The 22,509-nt window shown below is 52.2% G+C and overlaps 1 protein-coding gene across 3 annotated transcripts in view; it reads left to right on the forward strand.

Moving 5' to 3' along the window:
* Nucleotides 1-4,395: 4,395 nt before the first annotated feature.
* Nucleotides 4,396-22,509, forward strand: part of kiaa0513 (KIAA0513 ortholog) — a 102,140-nt gene continuing 84,026 nt past the window's right edge. Inside the window, exon 1 of one of the 3 annotated variants that reach the window (XM_038806173.1) lies at nt 4,396-4,495. The gene's annotated coding sequence lies outside the window, so the exon portion shown is untranslated. Of the gene's footprint in view, nt 4,527-22,509 lie in introns of all 3 variants that reach the window. The other 2 variants (XM_038806175.1, XM_038806176.1) reach the window with 2 other exon arrangements.

The raw sequence follows: 22,509 nt of genomic DNA on the forward strand, positions 1-22,509 counted from the left end.
GGGACATGGTACCGCTGTCGCTAGCAGGGAGGGTGCAGTCAGTCAAAATGACGGTCCTCCCGAGGTTCTTGTTTCTGTTTCAGTGCTTGCCCATCTTTCTCCCCAGGGCCTTCTTCAAGAAGGTAACTAGCAGCATTATGGGCTATGTGTGGGCACATGGCACCCCTAGAGTGAGAAGGATTTCTTGGAACGGAGTAGGGACAGGGGAGGATTAGCGCTACCCAATCTTTCCGGATACTACTGGGCGGCGAACGCATCGATGGTGCGCAAGTGGGTGATGGAGGGGGAGGGGGCAGCTTGGAAACGTATGGAGAGGGCGTCCTGCGGCAATACAAGCCTGGGGGCGCTAGTAACGGCACCATGGCCGCTCCCCCCCACAAGGTATACCACGAGTCCGGTAGTGGCGGCCACCCTGAAAATCTGGGGGCAGTGGAGGCGACACAGGGGGGAAGTGGGGGGTCTGATGGCGGCGCCACTGAGAGGGAACCACAGATTTGTCCCGGGGAACACTGGCGGGGGATTCCAGAGCTGGCACAGGGCGGGCATCAGGCAACTGAGGGACATGTTCATAGAGGGGAGGTTTGCGAGCCTGGGAGAGCTGGAGGAGAAATTTGAGCTCCCCCCGGGGAACACGTTTAGATACCTGCAGGTGAAGGCATTTGCCAGACGACAGGTGGAAGGATTTCCCTTGCTTCCCGATAGAGGGGTGAGTGATAGGGTGCTGTCAGGGGTCTGGGTCGGAGAAGGGAAGGTCTCGGACATCTACAAAATAATGCAGGAGGTGGAGGAGGTATCGATAGAGGAGCTGAAAGACAAGTGGGAAGCGGAGCTGGGAGAGCAGATAGAAGATGGGACATGGGCGGATGCCTTAGAGAGGGTCAATTCGTCGTCGTCGTGCGCAAGGTTGGGCTTCATCCAGTTTAAGGTGCTGCACAGAGCCCATATGACGGGGACTAGGATGAGTCGGTTCTTCGGGGGTGAGGACAGGTGTGTTCGGTGTTCGGGAAGCCCTGCGAACCATGTACATATGTTCTGGATGTGCCCGGCACTGGAAGAGTTCTGGGAGGGGGTGGCGGGGACGGTATCGAGAGTGGTGGGAACCAGGGTCAAACCAGGGTGGGGGCTAGCGATTTTTGGGGTTGGGGTGGAGCCAGGAGTACAGGAGGCAGGGGAGGCCGGAATATTGGCCTTTGCGTCCTTGGTAGCTCGGAGAAGGATCTTGATTCAGTGGAGGGACACAAGGCCACCAAGTGTTAACACCTGGTTAAACGACATGGCAAGCTTCATCCAATTGGAAAGAATCAAATTCGCCCTGAGAGGGTCGGTACAGGGGTTCTTCCGGCGGTGGCAGCCCTTCCTTGACTTTCTGGATCAGAGATAGGAACTGGAGGCCGAAACAGCAGCAACCCGGGGAGAAAGGGGGGGGGGGGGGGGGGGGGGGGGGGGGGGGGGGGGGGGGGGATAGCAACGAAGGGAGCACGTCAGCGGGGGGTCGCGGGCAATGACTGCCCGAGGCCATCGGCAGAGAGGGAAAAACGGTTTGGTTGCTAGACTGGTAGCGCGGGGGGGGGGGGGGGGGGGGGTGGGGGGGTGCGCGCGGGGGAGGGCGTGGGGAGGATTTTCCAGGGGGGATTTGTTGTGTTATAATTTAAAATGTAGTAGGGGTAAATGTTTGTATCGAAAAATTTCAATAAAAATTATTTAAAAAAAAAAAACGAAACTAACCACACCCTGTAGCAAACAGCCTAAAACGAAAGTAAAGCAGACAGACAGCCCAGCTCCACCCACTCTCTGACATCACTGTAGCTCTCTCATAAACACCCATTTCTTAAAGGTACACCCAGTACAGCTATGTTATAAACCCCCATTTCTCAAACACCTATTTCATACAGGTACTCTCACATGACAAAATACATATACAAATGCGATATAAATATATATATAAATACATATAGAAATGCTATATAATTACGTATATAACTACAAGGTTGTGTTTGCACAGGGAATGGATGGACATATGAGACAGTTGGAGGAAGACTTGCCAGGTAAACAATTGTTGGACTTTGGGTCAAAGAATGAATCGGCCAGTCAGGAGGGGCTGAATGGCCTCCTTTAGTGCTGTGTGATGGGCTGAATGGCCTCCTTTAGTGCTGTGTGATGGGCTGAATGGCCACTTTTAGTGCTAGTGCTGTGTTATGGGCTAAATGGCCTGCTTTAGTGCTGTGTGATTGGCTGAATGACATCCTCTACTGTTGGGTGATGGGCTGAATGGCCTGCTTTTGTGCTGTGGGATGAGCTTTTTGGCCGTTAGTGCTGTGTGATGGGCTAAATGGTCTCCTTTCGTGCTGTGTGATGGGAATTAACGGCCTCCTTTAGTGCTGAGTGATGGGCTGAATGGCCTTCAGTGCTGTGTGATGGGCTGAATGGCCTGTGCTGTGTGAGGGGCTGAATGGCCTGTTTCAGTGCTATGTGATGGGCTGAATGGCCTGTTTCAGTGCTGTGTGAGGGGCTGAATGGCATTTAGTGCTGTGTGAGGGGCTGAATGGCCTGGTTCAGTGCTGTGAGATGGGCTGAATGGCTTTCAGTGCTGTGTGAGGGGCTGAATGGCCTGGTTCGGTGCTGTGTGATGGGCTGAATGGCCTTCAGTGCTGTGTGAGGGGCTGAATGTCCTGTTTCAGTGCTGTGTGAGAGGCTGAATGGCCTGTGCTGTGTGAGGGGCTGAATGGCCAGGTTCAGTGCTGTGTGAGGGGCTGAATGGCCTGGTTCAGTGCTGTGTGAGGGGCTGAATGGCCTGGTTCAGTGCTGTGTGAGGGGCTGAATGGCCTAGTTCAGTGCTGTGTGAGGGGCTGAATGGCCTGGTTCAGTGCTGTGTGAGGGGCTGAATGGCCTTCAGTGCTGTGTGAGAGGCTGAATGGCCTGGTTCAGTGCTGTGTGAGGGGCTGAATGGCCTGGTTCAGTGCTGTGTGAGGGGCTGAATGGCCTTCAGTGCTGTGTGAGAGGCTGAATGGCCTGTTTCAGTGCTGTGTGAGGGGCTGAATGGCCTTCAGTGCTGTGCGAGGGGCTGAATGGCCTGTGCTGTGTGAGGGGCTGAATGGCCTGGTTCAGTGCTGTGTGAGGGGCTGAATGGCCTGGTTCAGTGCTGTGTGAGGGGATGATTGGCCTGGTTCAGTGCTGTGTGAGGGGCTGAATGGCCTGTGCTGTGTGAGGGGCTGAATGGCCTGGTTCAGTGGTGTGTGAGGGGCTGAATGGCCTGGTTCAGTGGTGTGTGAGGGGCTGAATGGCCTGGTTCAGTGCTGTGTGAGGGGCTGAATGGCCTGGTTCAGTGCGGTGTGAGGGGCTGAATGGCCTGGTTCAGTGCTGCGTGAGGGGCTGAATGGCCTGGTTCAGTGCTGTGTGAGGGGCTGAATGGCCTGGTTCAATGCTGTGCGAGGGGCTGAATGGCCTGGTTCAGTGGTGTGTGAGGGGCTGAATGGCCTGGTTCAGTGCTGTGTGAGGGGCTGAATGGCCTGTGCTGTGTGAGGGGCTGAATGGCCTGGTTCAGTGCTGTGTGAGGGGCTGAATGGCCTGGTTCAGTGCTGTGCGAGGGGCTGAATGGCCTGTGCTGTGTGAGAGGCTGAATGGCCTGTGCTTTGTGAGGGGCTGAATGGCCTGGTTCAGTGGTGTGTGAGGGGCTGAATGGCCTGGTTCAGTGCTGTGTGAGGGGCTGAATGGCCTGGTTCAGTGCTGTGTGAGGGGCTGAATGGCCTGGTTCAGTGGTGTGTGAGGGGCTGAATGGCCTGCGTTCTGTGTGAGGGGCTGAATGGCCTGTGCTGTGTGAGGGGCTGAATGGCCTGGTTCCGTGCTGTGTGAGGGGCTGAATGGCCTGGTTCAGTGGTGTGTGAGGGGCTGAATGGCCTGGTTCAGTGCTGTGTGAGGGGCTGAATGGCCTGGTTCAGTGCTATGTGAGGGGCTGAATGGCCTGTGCTGTGTGAGGGGCTGAATGGCCTGTGCTGTGTGAGGGGCTGAATGGCCTGGTTCAATACTGTGTGAGGGGCTGAATGGCCTGGTTCAGTGCTGTGTGAGGGGCTGAATGGCCTGTGCTGTGTGAGGGGCTGAATGGTCTGTGCTGTGTGAGGGGCTGAATGGCCTGGTTCAATGCTGTGTGAGGCGCTGAATGGCCTGGTTCAATGCTGTGTGAGGGGCTGAATGGCCTGTGCTGTGTGAGGGGCTGAATGGCCTGTGCTGTGTGAGGGGCTGAATGGCCTGGTTCAGTGCTGTGTGAGGGGCTGAATGGCCTGTGCTGTGTGAGGGGCTGAATGGCCTGGTTCAGTGCTGTGTGAGGAGCTGGTTGTTGGGGCTCAGACCAGCAGCCGCAAGGCGCATGCGCCCCGCTCCCCCCCCCCCCCCCCCCCGCACTGCGCAGGCGCGGCGGCTGCGGACGCGGTGGAGACAACGGAGGAGGTGAGAGCCCCGAGGCCGCGTTACCGGGGAAACGGGGTCACCGCGGCGGTCACAGGTCAGTGTGGTCAGCCTGACAGTCCAGAGAGGTCAGTGTGGTCAACCGGGAGGCTGCCGTTCAGCCGGAGGGGCTGACCCGAACCGGACCCGAACCAGACCCGGACCCGGATCGGACCCGGATCAGACCCGGACCCGGATCAGACCCGGACCCGGATCGGACCCGGACCCAGATCAGACCCGGACCCAGACCCGGACCCAGATCAGACCCGGATCAGACCCAGACCCGGATCAGACCCAAACCCAGACCCGGACCCAGATCAGACCCGGATCAGACCCAGACCCGGACCCAGATCAGACCCAGACCCGGACCCAGATCAGACTCAGACCCGGATCAGACCCAGACCCAGACCCGGACCCAGATCAGACCCGGATCAGACCCAGACCCGGACCCAGATCAGACCCAGACCCGGACCCAGATCAGACTCAGACCGGGATCAGATCCAGACCCGGATCAGACCCGGACCCGGATCAGACCCGGACCCAGATCAGACCCGGAACCGGATCGGACCCGGACCCAGATCAGACCCAGACCCAGACCCGGATCAGACCCAGACCCGGACCCAGATCAGACCCGGATCAGACCCAGACCCGGACCCGGACCCAGATCAGACCCAGACCCGGACCCAGATCAGACCCAGATCAGACCCAGACCCGGACCCAGATCAGACTCAGACCCGGATCAGATCCAGCCCCGGATCAAACCCGGACCCGGATCAGACCCGGACCCGGATCAGACCCAGACCCGGTTCCAGATCAGACCTGGACCCGGATCAGACCCAGAACCGGACGGATCAGACCCAGACCCGGACCCGGGTCAGACCCAGACCCGGACCCAGATCAGACCCAGACCCGGACCCAGATCAGATCCAGACCCTGACCCGGACCCAGATCAGTCCCAGACCCGGACCCAGATCAGACCCAGACCCAGATCAGACCCAGACCCGGATCAGACCCGGACCCGGATCAGACCCAGACCCGGACCAGACCCGGACCTGGATCAGACCCAGACCCGGATCAGACCCAGCCCCAGCCCCGGATCAGACCCAGCCCCAGCCCCGGATCAGACGCAGACCCGGATCAGACCCAGACCCGGATCAGACGCAGACCTGGACACAATCCGTACCCAGATCTGATCCAGACACAAATCAGACCCAGACCCGGAGTCAAACCGGACCCGGATCAGACCCAGACCCGGATCAGACCCAGAACCAAATCAGACCCAGACCCGGATCAGACCCAGACCCGGACTCAAACCGGACCAAGATCAGACCCGGGTCAGACCCGGAACCGGATCAGACCTGGACCCGGATCAGACCCGGAACCAGATCAGACACGGATTAGACCCAGACTTGAGCCAGACCCGGATCAGACCCAGAACCAAATCAGACCCGGATCCGACCCAGACCTGGACACGAACCGGACCTGGATCAGACTCAGACCCGGGCTCAAACCGGAACCGGATCGGACCCGGACCAGACCCGGACCCGGATCAGACCCAGAACCGGGTCAGACCCGGACCCGGATCAGACCCAGATCAGACCGGGACCCGGATCAGACCGGGACCCGGATCAGACCCAGACCCGGACCTGGATCAGACCCGGATCCGGATCAGATCCGGATCAGATCCAGATCTGGATCGGAACCGCAAAAACCCCGGATCCGGAACAGCCCCGGTTCCGGGTCCGGGTCTGATCCGGGTCCGGACTCAAACCCGGACCCGGATCAGATCCAGACCCGGATCAGACCCAGAACCAAATCAGACCCGGATCAGACCCAGACCCGGACTCTAACCGGACCCGGATCAGACCCAGACCCGAATCAGGCACAGACCCGGATCAGGCACAGACCCGGACTCAAACCGGATCCAGATCAGACGCAGACCCGGACTCAAACCGGATCCGGATCAGACTCAGATGTGGACCCGAACCAGACCCGGATCAGACCCTGATCCGACCCAACCTGGACCCGGATCAGACCCAGACCCGAGTCAGACCTGGATCAGACCCAGACCCGGACTCAAACCGGATCCGGATCAGATCCAGACCAGACCCGGACTCAAACCGGACCCGGATCAGACCCAGACCCAGATCAGGCACAGACCCGGATCAGACGCAGACCCGGACTCAAACCGGACTCGGACCCGGATCAGACCAAGACCCGGACCCGACCCAGACCCGGACTCAAACCGGATCCGGATCAGACCCAGACCTGGACCCGAACCAGACCCAGATCCGACCCAACCTGGACCCGGATAAAAACCCAGACCCGAGCCAGACCTGGATCAGACCCAGACCTGGATCAGACCCAGACCTGGACTCAAACTGGACCCGGATCAGATCTGGATCAGACCTAGACCTGGATCAGGCCCAGACCCGGACTCAAACCGGACCCGGATCAGACCCAGACCCAGACCTGGACCCAAACCAGACTCGGATCAGACCCGGACCAGACCAGTATCAGACCTAAAGCAGACCTGAATCAGACCCAAAACAAACCCGAATCGGACCCAGATCAGACCAGGATCAGACCTGGATTGGACCAGACCCAAATCAGATCCGGAACAGATCCAGTTCAGACCTGAACCCTGCCCCGGACCTGACCCGGACCTTGAATCAGCCCACCACCCTGAGCCTAGCACAGCCCAGTGGTTAGCCCTACCCCAGAGGCTTCGTACTTTCTTAGTTCAGACAATTCTCTCCTACACAATTAGATTGCAGAGCGGGAGAAATGCAACTGTCTCCGGCTGCTTTTACATGCCAGCTTGTTTTTTGTAGTGTGACTGTCGAGAGGAGTTGCTGCTTGGTATTTGAGGCTGGGGAAGGATCTGTACAATATTAACATAGAATTGGGAGAATGAAGCAGTCGAGCAGGAGAATGATGTTTATATTATCCAGATGATTCAGAGAGTGGGACTGTGACCACAGGATATCCAAAACCACTTTACCAGCCAATGAAGAACTTTTGAAGTTTTGTCACTGTTGTAATGCAGGAAGCAGCCAATTAGCACACAGCGATTTTCACAAACAGCAGCGTGATCATGGCCAAATCTGTATTTCTGATATTGTTGAATAATAAATATTGGCCATGACATCGGGGAGAACCGCCCTGCTCCTCTTTGAAATACTATTCTGGGATCGTTTATGTTCAACAATCTCGTTCAGAAACAGTCGCTCTGTCAGTGCAGCACACTCTCAGCACTGCAATGGAATGCCAGCCCCTTCGGCTCGAAGGGCTGAATGGCCTGCTTCCATTTTCTATGTATGTTTCTATGCACTACTTGGTGAGATGTTTTAGTTACTGTTACACTTGATGCTGCGTGCAAATAAATCTCCAGTAGACTTCTGTGATTTAAAAAAAAATGTTAGTATCTATAAAGATGGTTGTGATTCTGGGATATTGTTCAGGGCCGTTGGTTAGACCTGAGGAAGAGGCATACACTTTGACCAGAAAAAAACCTGAGAATTCAGTAAAGGAGGACAAAGGGATTGAACGAGATGGGGAAATAGAGTACAAGAGTAAGCTTGCAGGGAACACAAAAACTGACTGTAAAAATTTCTATCAGTACACCAAGAGGCAAAGACGGGTGAAGACACATGTCAGAAACAGGGGAATGTATTATCGGGGAGCAAAGGAATGGCTCAGCCACTAAATACATACTTTGGTTCTGTCTTCACAAATGAGGACACAAATAAGGTACCAGAAATGTTGGGGAATGCAGGGTTTACTGAGGGGGAAATCAGTATTAGTAGGAAAATTGTTTGGGGGAAAGGGATGGGATTGAAGGCTAATAAATCCCCAATGCCTGATACCCTACATCCCGGAACACTTAAGGAAGTGACCCAGGAAATAGTGGATGAATTGGTGGTCATTTTCCCCAAATTCTTTGGACTCTTGAACAGTCCCTGCAGATTGGAGGGTAGCTAACCCTGCTATTCAAAAAGGGAGGTACAGACAAAACAGGGAACTGTGGACCAGTCAGCCTGACGTCAGTAGTGGGGAAAATTCTAGAATCCATTATCAAAGATTTTACAACAGAGCACTTGGAAAACAGAGGCAGGACCGGACAGTCAGCACGGATTTACAAAAGGGAAATGTACCGGAATTCTTCGAGGATGTAACTAGTAGAGTTGATGAGGGGGAGCCAGTGGATGTGGTTTATTTGGATTTTCAGAAGGCTTTTGACAAAATCCCACTGACAGGATTAACGTGTAAAATTAAAGTGCCTGGGATTGGGGTCAGTGTGTTGAGATGGATAGAAAACTGGTTGGCAGACAGGAAACAAAGAGACGGAATTAATGGGTCTTTTTTCCGAATGGCAGGCAGTGACTAGTGGGATCTCACAGTTATTGGTGCAGTGACCCCAGCTGTTCACAATATGTATGAATGATTTTGATGAGGGAACTCAGATTTGCAGATGAGTGAGAGGGTGAGCTGTGAGGAGGATGCAGAGTGTGATTTGGGCAGACTGAGTGTGGGGGCAAATGCATGGCAGATGTGGATGAGTGTGAGGTTATCCACTTTGGTAGCAAAAACTAGAAGGCAGATTATCTGAATGGCCATAAAGTGAGAGCGGGAAATGTACAACGAGACCTGGGTGTCCTTGTGCACCAGTCACTGAAGTTAAGCATGCAGGTAAAGTGGGTGGTGGAGAAGGCAAATGGTATGCTGGCCTCCATAGCGAAAGTATTCGAGTACAGGAGCAGGGATGTCTCGCTGCAATTATACAGAGCCTTGGTAAGACCACAGCTGGAATATCGTGTGCAGTTTTGGTCTCCTTCTCTGAGGAAAGATGTTTTTGCTATAGAGGGAATGCAGAGAAGGTTTACCAGGCTGATTCCTGGGATAGCGGTGTTGTTGGGAAAAATCCCTTGTGCCCGTGCATTCAAGAGGTCGAGTCTCAAGGCAAGGTTCAAAGCGTTTTTCCTGTATTGTACAAGTTCTGAAGTCCTTCAGGGAGACCCACGCAGCCAGCTCCTAACAATGGCTTGACCACGGTGATCTCTCCGATATGCAGACGAGGTTCAATATTTATAGAGAGTACAAGCATTTGCAAGGTTTTGGCGGGCTTTTGCCGTTTTACATTTGAATAGCACAGATGAGTAGTACAGATACATGATTTCCTGGGCTTCCTGACTCTGACGTCAATGTCTCGTTATCTGCTTGGTTTTAATAGGTGTTCCCTTGACTTACAATGGGGTCCCATTATCTCTATGCTGTACCTTGATTAGGTATTGAGTGTGGTTTCTGGGTTAACCTGGGAATCTATTGTGTCAGCCTCCTGTTTGATAGGATTTGTATCTGTGTGTAAAACTAATCTAATCAATATATTTAATCCTTAGGTTTCTTTTGCCTGCCTGGGTCATTTTGGTTTTACAACATTTCATTTTATAACATTTCATTTTATAAGTCTTAGTTTTAATCAAAATATATATATATCTGCCCCACTGTCAGGGTCTTGACTCGCAGATATCCCGATCTTCTGGACATGGTGCCGTTTTAAGATGCAGCTTCGTGCTGTTGCTAGGCAGATTATAGATTCTCCATTTCGTTCGAAAAAGGTTTCTCAGCTGTGCAAAAATGGGATTCAAACGAATGCCCATCCCTATACATCATAAATGGTGCCAATCAGTCCAATAAATGAAGAATGCTTTGATGATGTAAATATTAATACGAATCCAATATAGCCTTAAAAAATGTCCTACTTCAGCGGTATCAACATATGAAGAGAGATTGAGTTGGTTAGGATTATATTCGCTGGAATTCAGAAGAATGAGAGGGGGAATCTCATTGAAATTTACGTAAGGATATTTTGTAAAACCTTGTCCGTTCCGTGTTTCTATTTTAAATCCCTGTCCCACGTTGGCTGCCTTTAATCTATAGTCTTCTTGCTAGCTGCTGCAACAGTGAGACCTTTTTGCTTAAGCTACTGACTTTAGGCAAATGGAAACACCACTGGTCTAATGAGGACTGTGGCAGAGCCCGTGATGCCAGTTTGATGGACTTGGCAAGCAGCCAATCAGTGCGACTGGAATTCTGAGACATCACCTGTTCTCGCTTGCGATTGGTGGAGCATTCAGAGCATTCCAGAAGAAAGTTGGGTCATGTGAAGAGCTCCATTTTTTCCTGAGTTCTGTGAAAAGACAGAGACAGGAAGCAGCTGGAAGGTATTCTCTCTCTCTTCTCTCTGCCAGGTGATTTAAGAGGCTCCAGCCAGACCTCTGGAAGCAGAGAGAAAAGTCCACAGAAAGTCAGTGTGAAGGGAACTACTGGTTTGAAAGGCTGCAATCAGTCTCCCACCAAGTCTGTAACAGTTTAATCTTCTGTTTGAATGGGTGGGTAAAGCCCAGTCTGAGGACTCTTCACGATACAGTCAGCATCTCTGCACAGAGATCAGGCAAACAGAAAAGGGCAGACTGGACATAGGGTCTGCTGTAAATTCTCAGATATTAGAACTCCAATAGTATCTCAGGGAGATGGAGCCTCCATCTGGTTGTTGAAGGATAGAACTGCACTGACCTGAATCTCCTGTGTGAATCAATTCCTGGAGAAGACTGGTGCAGAGACCATAACCCCAGCAACGAAGGTCCTCAAATCCCTCATACATCTTAATGCCTGTTAGTTTTGTACCTTTCCTACCAAATGTCCAAATTACCTAACAGCACGTCTTTCGGGACTTGTGGGAGGAAACTAATGCAGACACGGGGAGAACGTGCAGACTCCGCACAGACAGTGACCCAAGCTGGGAATCAAACCTGGGACCCTGGCACTGTGAAGCAACGGTGCTAACCACTGTGCTACCGTGCTGCCCATATTTCCATTATATATTCATCTTTTACTCTTGTTATAAACAAACAGTTTTTAAAATATTTTAGTTCTAAATCTGGTGCCTGTAACTCATTGGAGTAGTCGAGGGTTACAAATCTCAAGGAAACACACAAATTATTGGGTTAATTCACTTATGTTGGGACTCCGGGGTCTATGGGACTGGAATTGACCGTGCGCTGGCCCAGGGTGTCATAACACTTAGAACAGGGTAAATGTGAGGAGAATGTTCCTGTTGGTGGGGGGGGGGTATGTAGTAGAGCTGTATTTGCACAGTCCTGGCACTGTGAATGTATTTGCACTGTCTTCAGGAAGGTTTTGATAATTATCTGAAGAGATAATAAGGACTGGTGACTGGAACTTGCAGAGTTCTTGCAGGGAGCCAGCATGGACACGGGGAGCAAATATACTCTTCCTGTACGGTAACCATTTCCTGATTCACTGCTGCTCTTTGTACCTTTCCATCCTCTAGAATCTGTGCTTTAACGTTTTTCTATGCTTTTCATTACGTTTATATTGTGCCTTATCTCTTCAGTTATTCATGGCAGTTAAATTAGGGATATAATTTGTCATAGTATCACATTAAACTGTTCATTTTGAACAGCTCCCACTCTGGAACAAATCGATTTGTATTTATTTAGCATTTCTCACATCCATCAGATGTCTCCAAGTGCTGCTCCAGCCAGTGAAGTATATTTGTGAAGTGTAGTCACTTCTACCTTGGAAATGTGGCAGTCAGCGTGCGCACAGCACGATTCCATCATCAGCAATGTGATCATCAGCAATTTTTTCAAATGTTTATTTAGGGATAAAAATTGATCATGACCACCAGGGCAGATATTTGCCCTTCTTGGAAATAATGGAGCGTCTTCTTTGATTTTTCACTCAAACCCTGGAGTGGATTCAAAACAAAGAACAAAGAAAAGTACAGCACAGGAACAGGCCCTTCGGCCCTCCAAGCCCGTACCGACCATGCTGCCCGTCTAAACTAAAATCTTCTACACTTCCGGGATTCGTATCCCTCTATTCCCATCCTATTCATGTATTTATCAAGATGCCCCTTAAATGTCACTATCGTCCCTGCTTCCACCACCTCCTCCGGCAGCGAGTTCCAGGCACCCACTACCCTCTGTGTAAAAAAACTTGCCTCGTATATCTCTAAACCTTTCCCCACGCACCTTAAACCTATGCCCCCTAGTAATTGACCCCTCTACCCTGGGGAAAAGTCTCTGACTATCCACTCTGTCTATGCCTCTCATAATTTTGTAGACCTCTATAGGTTGCCCCTCAACCTCCGTTGTTCCAGTGAGAACAAACCGAGTTTATTCAACTGCTCCTCATAGCTAATGCCCTCCATACCAGGCAACATCCTGGTAAATCTCTTCTGCACCCTCTCTAAAGACTCCACATCCATCTGGTAGTGTGGCGACCAGAATTGAACACTATACTCCAAGTGTGGCCTATCTAAGGTTCTATACAGCTGCAACATGACTTGCCAATTCTTATACTCAATGTCCCGGCCAATGAAGGCAAGCATGCTGTATGCCTTCTTGACTACCTTCTCCACCTGTGTTGCCCCTTTCAGTGCCTGTGGACCTGTACACCTAGATCTCTCTGACTTTCAATACTCTTGAGGGTTCTACCATTCACTGTATATTCCCTACCTGCATTAGACCTTCCAAAATGCATTACCTCACATTTGTCCGGATTAAACTCCATCTGCCATCTCTCCGCCCAAGTCTCCAAATGATCTAAATCCTCTGACAGTCCTCATCGCTATCCGCAATTCCACCAACCTTTGTGTCATCTGCAAACTTACTAATCAGACCAGTTACATTTTCCTCCAAATCATTTATATATACTACGAACAGCAAAGGTCCCAGCACTGATCCCTGCGGAACACCGCTAGTCACAGCCCTCCAATCAGAAAAGCACCCTTCCATTGCTACTCTCTGCCTTCTATGACCTAGCCAGTTCTGTATCCATCTTGCCAGCTCACCCCTGATCCCGTGTGACTTCACCTTTTGTACCAGTCTGCCATGAGGGACCTTGTCAAAGGCCTTACTGAAGTCCATATAGACAACATCCACTGCCCTACCTGCATCAATCATCTTTGTGACCTCTTCGAAAAACTCTATCAAGTTAGTGAGACACAACCTCCCCTTCACAAAACCATGCTGCCTCTCACTAATACGTCCATTTGCTTCCAAATGGGAGTAGATCCTGTCTCTAAGAATTCTCTCCAGTAATTTCCCCACCACTGACGTAAGGCTCACCGGCCTGTAGTTCCCTGGATTATCCTTGCTACCCTTCTTAAACAAAGGAACAACATTGGCTATTCTCCAGTCCTCCGGGACATCACCTGAAGACAGTGAGGATCCAAAGATTTCTGTCAAGGTCTCAGCAATTTCCTCTCTAGCCTCCTTCAGTATTCTGGGGTAGATCCCATCAGGCCCTGGGGACTTATCCACCTTAATATTTTTCAAGACGCCCAACACCTCGTCTTTTTGGATCTCAATGTGACCCAGGCTATCTACACACCCTTCTCCAGACTCAACATCCACCAATTCCTACTCTTTGGTGAATACTGATGCAAAGTATTCATTTAGTACCTCGCCCATTTCCTCTGGCTCCACACATAGATTCCCATGCCTATCCTTCAGTGGGCCAACCTTTCCCTGGCTGCCCTCTTGCTTTTTATGTAAAAAGCCGTGGGATTTTCCTTAACCCTATTTGCCAATGACTTTTCGTGACCCCTTCTAGCCCTCCTGACTCCTTGCTTAAGTTCCTTCCTACTTTCCTTATATTCCACACAGGCTTCGTCTGTTCCCAGCCTTCTAGCCCTGACAAATGCCTCCTTTTTCTTTTTGACGAGGCCAACAATATCTCTCGTTATCCAAGGTTCCTGAAATTTGCCGTATTTATCCTTCTTCCTCACAGGAACATGCCGGTCCCGAATTCCTTTCAACTGACATTTGAAAGCCTTCCACATGTCAACTGAACCACAGCTGACAGAGTTTATGCAGTATCTGGACAGTTTGCCCTTGGTTACAGGCACACCTCGCAGATTCTCCCCACATGCCGAGTATTTTCTGTTTTTATTCCTGATGGAGAGGTGCGGATTCGCAATGGGATTGGTGTGACCGATGGCTGTTATTTTACCCATGAATAGATGTTCTCAGTTTATTGCAGAGAGTCTGTCTTCTCCCATAGACATCGGTGTTACCTAAATCTACAATCTTAGTAACTTTCATGTTTCTCCCTTTCAAACACTACATTGAACTCAATCATTTTATGACCATTATTAGATAGTTCCAATATGGACCACAATGACTGGATCGTCCCTCTCCATCACCAATATTCTTTCAAGCAGGTTCGGTCCCTCACTCCAGCACCGGGCAGGCAATATTTCTTGTGTGACTCCTGATGTTGCTTTTAAACGATGCACTGTCCCCGAATTATAAAATCCCCTAAAACTGCGACATGAGTCGGACATCCGGTGACGGCGAGCGGGAGGCAGCCGCGAGTTGGAGGGCTCCCGTTCGGGAACGTCATTGTCGGGGGGGTAACGCCCGGTCCTAAGGGCAGCGGAGGCAGCAAAAGTCGGGAGCCAGCACAGGGAGGGGAAATGTCAGAGATCAGCAAAAAAGCGGCCGTGAAAAAAGCGGCTGATAGTCCGTCGGGGAGAGGAAAGGTCACCGCGGGGTCACCAAGGGAAATGGAGGCTGGAGCACCAGGGGAGGCCGCATTGCTTACGGCTGGAGAAATAACTAAGGTAATGGCTGCGGAATTCGAAAGGCAGTTTACAAAATACATGGAGACAATGAGGAAGGAGATGAGGGAGGTTTTGAGTGGCTGGTGAAGGAGGCGATTTCCCCGGTGAGGATGGCGGTGGCGAGCGCAGTGGCGGAGGTGCGGGAGCAAGGGGAGGCGCTGAAGGAAGTGGAGGAGACATTATTGCAGCACGGTGATCAACTTACCTCGATGGGGAAGGAGATGCGGAAGGTGATGGAGATTAATAAGGATCTGCGAGGAAAATTGGAAGACCTGGAAAACAGGTCCAGGCGACAGAATTTGAGGATTGTGGGGCTGCCCGAAGGAGTTGAAGGGCCGAGGCCGACTGAGTATTTTGCCGCGATGCTGGCGAAACTATTGGGGGAGGGGGAGGATCCCTCCCGATATGAACTGGATCGGGCTCATCGGTCGTGGAGGCCTGTACCAAAGGCGAGTGAGCCGCCAAGGGTAGTGACTCTGTGCTTCCGTAGGTACAGTGTGAAGGAGAAGGTCCTGTGCTGGGCCAAGCAGAAGCGGGTGGTGCAGTGGGCTGAAGCTGGTATACGTGTATACCAGGACTTTACGGTGAAGCTGGCGAGGAGGCGGGCTGCCTTCAACCGGGTGAAGAGGGCACTGTACATTAGCAAGGTGCAGTGCGGCATTGTATATCCAGCGAAGCTGAGGGTGACTTACAAGCTCAAGGACTTTTATTGTGGAACGGCGGAAGCAGCGGAGGAGTTTGCGAAGGCAGAAGGACTGTGGCAGAACTGAGAAATGGCCATGTGCCGAGGTAACCTCAGGACTGTATTGTCTTATTTTTTTGTCTCTTCTTTTTTGTTTCACGCGTGCGGGTGTATGGGCTAAAGGAGCCGGTGTTGTATATATTTGGAAAGGGAAGTGATGGGACTTTCACTCGAAGTGAGGGCTCTTTGGGGTGTAGGTGGATATGCGGGGTTTGTGCGCTAAAGGGGGGATTTCTGGGCTTTCCTAGGGTCAGGCAAGGGGGAAAGGGACCCGGGCGGGGGGCCTCCACGCTGGCCGGTATAAGTCGGCCAGTGAACGGGAGTGAGGTGGGGGGAGGGGCTGCGGCCATCGGAGCCTGGCAGAACAGGTTGGATGGAATTGAGTGTCGCCGGGGTGGGGTGGGGGCGGGGGGGGGGACACGACTCTATAGGGTAATGGTGACCATGGGCGGTCCCAGACTCCTTTCTCTTTTTGGCCTTTGTTTTTGTTTCCACCGTGGGAGGGTTTGTTTTATTGGATGCAGATATTTTTTTTTTTTTTTTTTTTTTTTTTTATAAATTTAGAGTGCCCAATTAATTTTTTCCAATTAAGGGGCAATTTAGCGTGGCCAAACCACCTATCCTGCACATCTTTGGGTTGTGGGGGCGAAACCCACGCAAACACGGGGAGAATGTGCAAACTCCACACGGAGAATGACCCAGGGCCGGGATTCGAACCCGGGTCCTCAGCACCGTAGGCAGCAATGCTAACCACTGTGCCACCGTGCTGCCCTTTGGATGCAGATATTGACAGGTGGGCCGTTGTTTGGGGTGGTGGGAGGATGGGATCGTTATTGTTGTTAAGAGGATTGAGTTTGTATTTGTTACCGTTTACTGTCTGTGGGTGGGGTGTAAATTTTGAAGGGAAATGTGAAAATGGAGAATAAAAACATTTAAAAATAAAAATCCCTCCAGCCCCCTTTGGGCAGCTTTATGCTCGAAGATGCCATGGCCCACATTCTGGCCGTTCTGATAGAATCAGTGCAGTGCAGATAGAGGCCATTCAGCCCATCGAGTCTGCACCAACTTTGACAGTTTTTATCCTCATCATCAAACGTTGCTAGTACATTATACCTGTTGGGTTGTATCAGTTTCTGCGGATCCTCATTCACCGTCACCAAGGTTCCCTTACACTGTACACTATTGATCCCATCTGTATTTATTCTGGATAGCCTCACTGTCCACAGACTGCAGACACATAACCTGCTCTACCCCGCGCAATGCTAAATTCCCCCGCACAATGCTAAATTCCCCCGCACAATGCCAAATTCCCCCGCACAATGCCAAATTCCCCCGCACAATGCCAAATTCCCCCGCACAATGCCAAATTCCCCCGCACAATGCTAAATTCCCCCGCACAATGCTAAATTCCCCTGCACAATGCTAAATTCCCCCGCACAATGCCAAATTCCCCCGCACAATGCCAAATTCCTCCGCACAGGCCAAATTCCCCGCACAATGCCAAATTCCCCCGCACAATGCTAAATACCCCCGCACAATGCTAAATTCCCCCGCACAATGCCAAATTCCCCCGCACAATGCCAAATTCCCCCGCACAATGCTAAATTCCCCCGCACAATGCCAAATTCCCCCGCACAATGCTAAATACCCCCGCACAATGCTAAATTCCCCCGCACAATGCCAAATTCCCCCGCACAATGCCAAATTCCCCCGCACAATGCCAAATTCCCCCGCACAATGCCAAATTCCCCCGCACAATGCCAAATTCCCCCGCACAATGCTAAATTCCTCCGCACAATGCTAAATTCCCCCGCACAATGCCAAATTCCCCCGCACAATGCCAAATTCCCCCGCACAATGCCAAATTCCCCCGCACAATGCTAAATTCCTCCGCACAATGCTAAATTCCCCCGCACAATGCCAAATTCCCCCGCACAATGCTAAATTCCCCCGCACAATGCTAAATTCCCCCGCACAATGCCAAATTCCCCCGCACAATGCCAAATTCCCCCGCACAATGCTAAATTCCTCCGCACAATGCTAAATTCCCCCGCACAATGCCAAATTCCCCCGCACAATGCCAAATTCCCCCGCACAATGCTAAATTCCCCCGCACAATGCCAAATTCCCCCGCACAATGCCAAATTCCCCCGCACGACGCCAAATTCCCCCGCACAACGACAAATTCCCCCGCATAATGCCAAATTCTCCCGCACAATGCCAAATTCCCCCGCACAATGCCAGATTCCCCGCACAATGCCAAATTCCCCCGCACAATGCCAAATTCCCCCGCACAACGCCAGATTCCCCGCACAATGCCAAATTCCCCCGCACAACGCCAAATTCCCCCGCACAACGCCAAATTCCCCCGCACAGGCCAAATTCCCCCGCACAACGCCAAATTCCCCCGCACAATGCCAAATTCCCCCGCACAATGCCAAATTCCTCCGCACAATGCCAAATTCCCCCGCACAACGCCAAATTCCCCTGCACAATGCTAAATTCCCCCGCACAATGCCAAATTCTCCCGCACAATGCCAAATTCCCCTGCACAATGCCAGATTCCCCGCACAATGCCAAATTCCCCTGCACAACGCCAAATTCCCCCGCACAATGCCAAATTCCCCCGCACAATGCCAAATTCCCCCGCACAACGCCAAATTCCCCCGCACAATGCCAAATTCTCCCGCACAATGCCAAATTCCCCCGCACAATGCCAAATTCCCCCGCACAATGCTAAATTCCCCCGCACAATGCCAGATTCCCCGCACAATGACAAATTCCCCCGCACAATGCCAAATTCCCCCGCACAACGCCAGATTCCCCGCACAATGCCAAATTCCCCCGCACAACGCCAAATTCCCCCGCACAACGCCAAATTCCCCCGCACAATGCCAGATTCCCCGCACAATGCCAGATTCCCCGCACAAAGCCAAATTCCCCCGCACAATGCCAAATTCCCCCGCACAATGCTAAATTCCCCCGCACAATGCCAGATTCCCCGCACAATGCCAGATTCCCCCGCACAACGCCAAATTCCCCCGCACAATGCCAAATTCCCCCGCACAATGCCAAATTCCCCCGCACAATGCCAAATTACCCCGCACAATGCCAAATTCCCCCGCACAATGCCAAATTCCCCCGCACAATGCTAAATTCCCCCGCACAATGCTAAATTCCCCCGCACAATGCCAAGTTCTCCCGCACAATGCCAAATTCCCCTGCACAATGCCAAATTCCCCCGCACAATGCTAAATTCCCCCGCACAATGCCAGATTCCCCGCACAATGCCAAATTCCCCCGCACAATGCCAAATTCCCCCGCACAACGCCAGATTCCCCGCACAATGCCAAATTCCCCCGCACAACGCCAAATTCCCCCGCACAACGCTAAATTCCCCCGCACAATGCCAGATTCCCCGCACAATGCCAGATTCCCCGCACAATGTCAAATTCCCCCGCACAATGCCAAATTCCCCCGCACAATGCTAAATTCCCCCGCACAATGCCAGATTCCCCGCACAACGCCAGGTTCCCCGCACAATGCTAAATTCCCCCGCACAATGCTAAATTCCCCCGCACAATGCCAGATTCCCCCGCACAATGCCAGATTCCCCGCACAACGCCAGATTCCCCGCACAATGCTAAATTCCCCCGCACAATGCTAAATTCCCCCGCACAATGCTAAATTCCCCCGCACAACGCCAAATTCCCCCGCACAACGCCAAATTCCCCCGCACAACGCCAAATTCCCCCGCACAACGCCAAATTCCCCGCACAATGCCGTATTCCCCTGCACAATGCCATGTGCAAACTCCACATGGATAGTGACCCGTGACGGGCAGCACAGTAGCACAAGTGGTTAGCTCTGTGGCTTCACAGCGCCAGGGTCCCAGGTTTGATTCCCCGTGTCTGTGTGGGTTTCCTCCGGGTGCTCCAGTACCCTCTCACAGCCCAAAGATGTGCAGGTTAGGTGGATTGGCCATGATAAATTGCCCTTCGTGACCAAAACAGTTAGCAGGGGTTATTGGGTTAGGGGGATAGGGTGGAAGTGAGGGCTTAAGTAGGTCGGTGCAGACTCGATGGGTTGAATGGCCTCCTTCTGCACTGTATGTTCTATGTTCTAGAATCGAACCGGGGTCCTCGGCGCTGTGAGGCAGCTGTGCTAACCACTGCACCACCGTGCGGCCCCTCAAATTCCCAACTTTTACACTCCTTTTATGATGCTCTGTATTCTGCCATCATTCTGTTTACAAAGCACACTGCTCCACAATCACTGTGCCAACCTCTCTTATGTTGAAATACTAAACTTTGTGAATGTCCACATAATATCGAGCAGTTACCTGGATGGGGAAATGTGGGTGTAAAAACTGGATGTGAGGTTCCTCTGCTCGATCAGTGAGTGATGTAGAACAGAGCGGCTTCAATCCCAGATCTGTGCAGAGTCAGCTGATCTTGACTGGGATGATAAGGAGGCTGATGGAACTAATAATAATAATAATTGCTTATTGTCACAAGTAGGCTTCAATGAAGTTACTGTGAAAAGCCCCTAGTCGCCACATTCCGGCACCTGTTCAGGGAGGCTGGTACGGGAATTGAACTCGCGCTGTTGGCATTGTTCTGCATTACAAGCCAGCTGTTTAGCACACTGTGCTAAACCAGCCCCTCTGTGTCTTAGAGTTGGGGGCAAGGGAGGAATCAGCCAGTTGCTCCTGGATCCAGCAGGAAACTCTGGACATCAGGGGCGGAATTCTCCGACCCCCCCGCAGGGTCGGGGAATCGCCCGGGGCCGGCGTAAATCCCGCCCCCGCCGTGGCCGGAATTGTCCGCCACCCGGGAATCGGCAGAGGCGGGAATCGCGCCCCGCCAGTCAGCGTGCCCCCCGCGCCGGTCGGTGGGCCCCCCGTGGCGATTCTCCGGCCCGCGATGTCCCGCCGCTGTCAGGCCTCTCCCGTCGACGTGGTTGAAACCACCTCTGTGCCGGCGGGAGCAGGCGGCGGGAGCGGGTCCTGGGGGGGCGCACGGGGCGATCGGACCCCGGGAGGTGCCCCCGCGGTGGCCTGGCCCGCGATCGGGGCCCACCGATCGGCTGGCGGGCCTGTGCCGTGGGGGCACTCTTTTTCTTCTGCTGCCGCCACGGCGGAGGCGGAAGAGACCCACCCAACCCCGCATGCGCCGGGGTGACGTCAGCGGCCGCTGACGCTCCGGCGCATGCGCGGACTCACGCCGACCGGCGAAGGCCTTTCAGCCAGCCCCGACGCCGATCGGCGTAGCGCCAAAGGCCATTGGCGCCAGTCGGCGGAGCGGGAGCCACTCCGGCGCGGGCCTAGCCCCTAAAGGAATTCCGCACCTTTGGGGAGGCCCGACGCCGGAGTGATTGGCGCCACTCCGCTTCACCGGGACCCCCCGTCCCTCCGGGTAGGGGAGAATCCCGCCCCAGGAAAGTAAACCTGTGATCCTTTTCTGATCTGGCCTACACGTGACTTCAGTCCCAGGCTTGTGTGGCAATCCTGCAGACTCGCATTGTTGAGTGCCTCAGTCTTACTGTTGAGTGAGAGTGGCAGTGTGCATTATAATTCTTCTGCTTGGGTTTAAAAAGTGACCCTAATAGATCTTTCGAACCCTTTCCTCTGAAATTTCCGGTGTCAGAAGCTGTAGGGTTGAATATCTTGCGAAATATTGTCAATTCATCCTGTTGTAGATTATATCTACCTGCTGTGCACTGTTATACAGTAAGAAGTCTTACAACACCAGGTTAAAGTCCAACAGGTTTGATTCAAACACGAGCTTTCGGAGCGCGGCTCCTTCTTCAGGTGAATGGCGACCTCGCCATTCACCTGAGGAAGGAGCCGCGCTCCGAAAGCTCGTGTTTGAATCAAACCTGTTGGACTTTAACCTGGTGCTGTAAGACTTCTTATTGTGCTCACCCCAGTCCAACGCCGGCATCTCCACATCATGGCTGTTATACAGTGACATCCCTGACGGTGGCATGTGGGACAGCTCAGGGGTTTTTGCCGCCTCTTTGGGAATATTAGTTACAGTTCGAGATGGATGTAATTAAATCCTACCAGACACAACAGTGGATTACCTCCGGGAGCAGTTCAGTTTCCATCAGTTTTTATGTAAGCTGCCGCTGCCATGGGTTGGATAGCTGTTGATACTGTGGAAATGTTAGGAAGGAGATTTAAGAAGGAAAGTAGTATATTATCCTTTATTGCAAAGGTTTTTAACAATTTGTTCACAGGATGTGGGTGTTCACCAGCTAGGCCAGCATTGCCTACTGCTATCAGACTTTTGAATGGACCTACCTCATATTAAGTTGATCTTTTCTCTACACCTTGCTATGACTGTTAACATTATATTCTGCAGTCTCTCCTTCCTTCCCTATGCACGGCATTATCTGTACAGCGTGCAATAAACAATACTTTTCACTGTATACTAATACATGTGACAATAATAAATCAAATCAAATCAAATGTTAAACTGCCCTTCAGAAGGTATTGTGAGCTGCTTTCTTAAATCAGCACAGTCCATGTGGTGTAGATACACCCTGATCACTATCAATTACGTCGAGAGTAGAGAGTAATTGAGGCTTTATTACGCAGAGATGTGGAGCCTCCTACAGCTGCTGAAATGGCTGCAGCTCGGTGAGCCCACACATTTATACTCCGCCT

This window comes from Scyliorhinus canicula, chromosome 9 (assembly GCF_902713615.1).
Source record: "Scyliorhinus canicula chromosome 9, sScyCan1.1, whole genome shotgun sequence".
Lineage (NCBI taxonomy): Eukaryota > Metazoa > Chordata > Chondrichthyes > Carcharhiniformes > Scyliorhinidae > Scyliorhinus > Scyliorhinus canicula.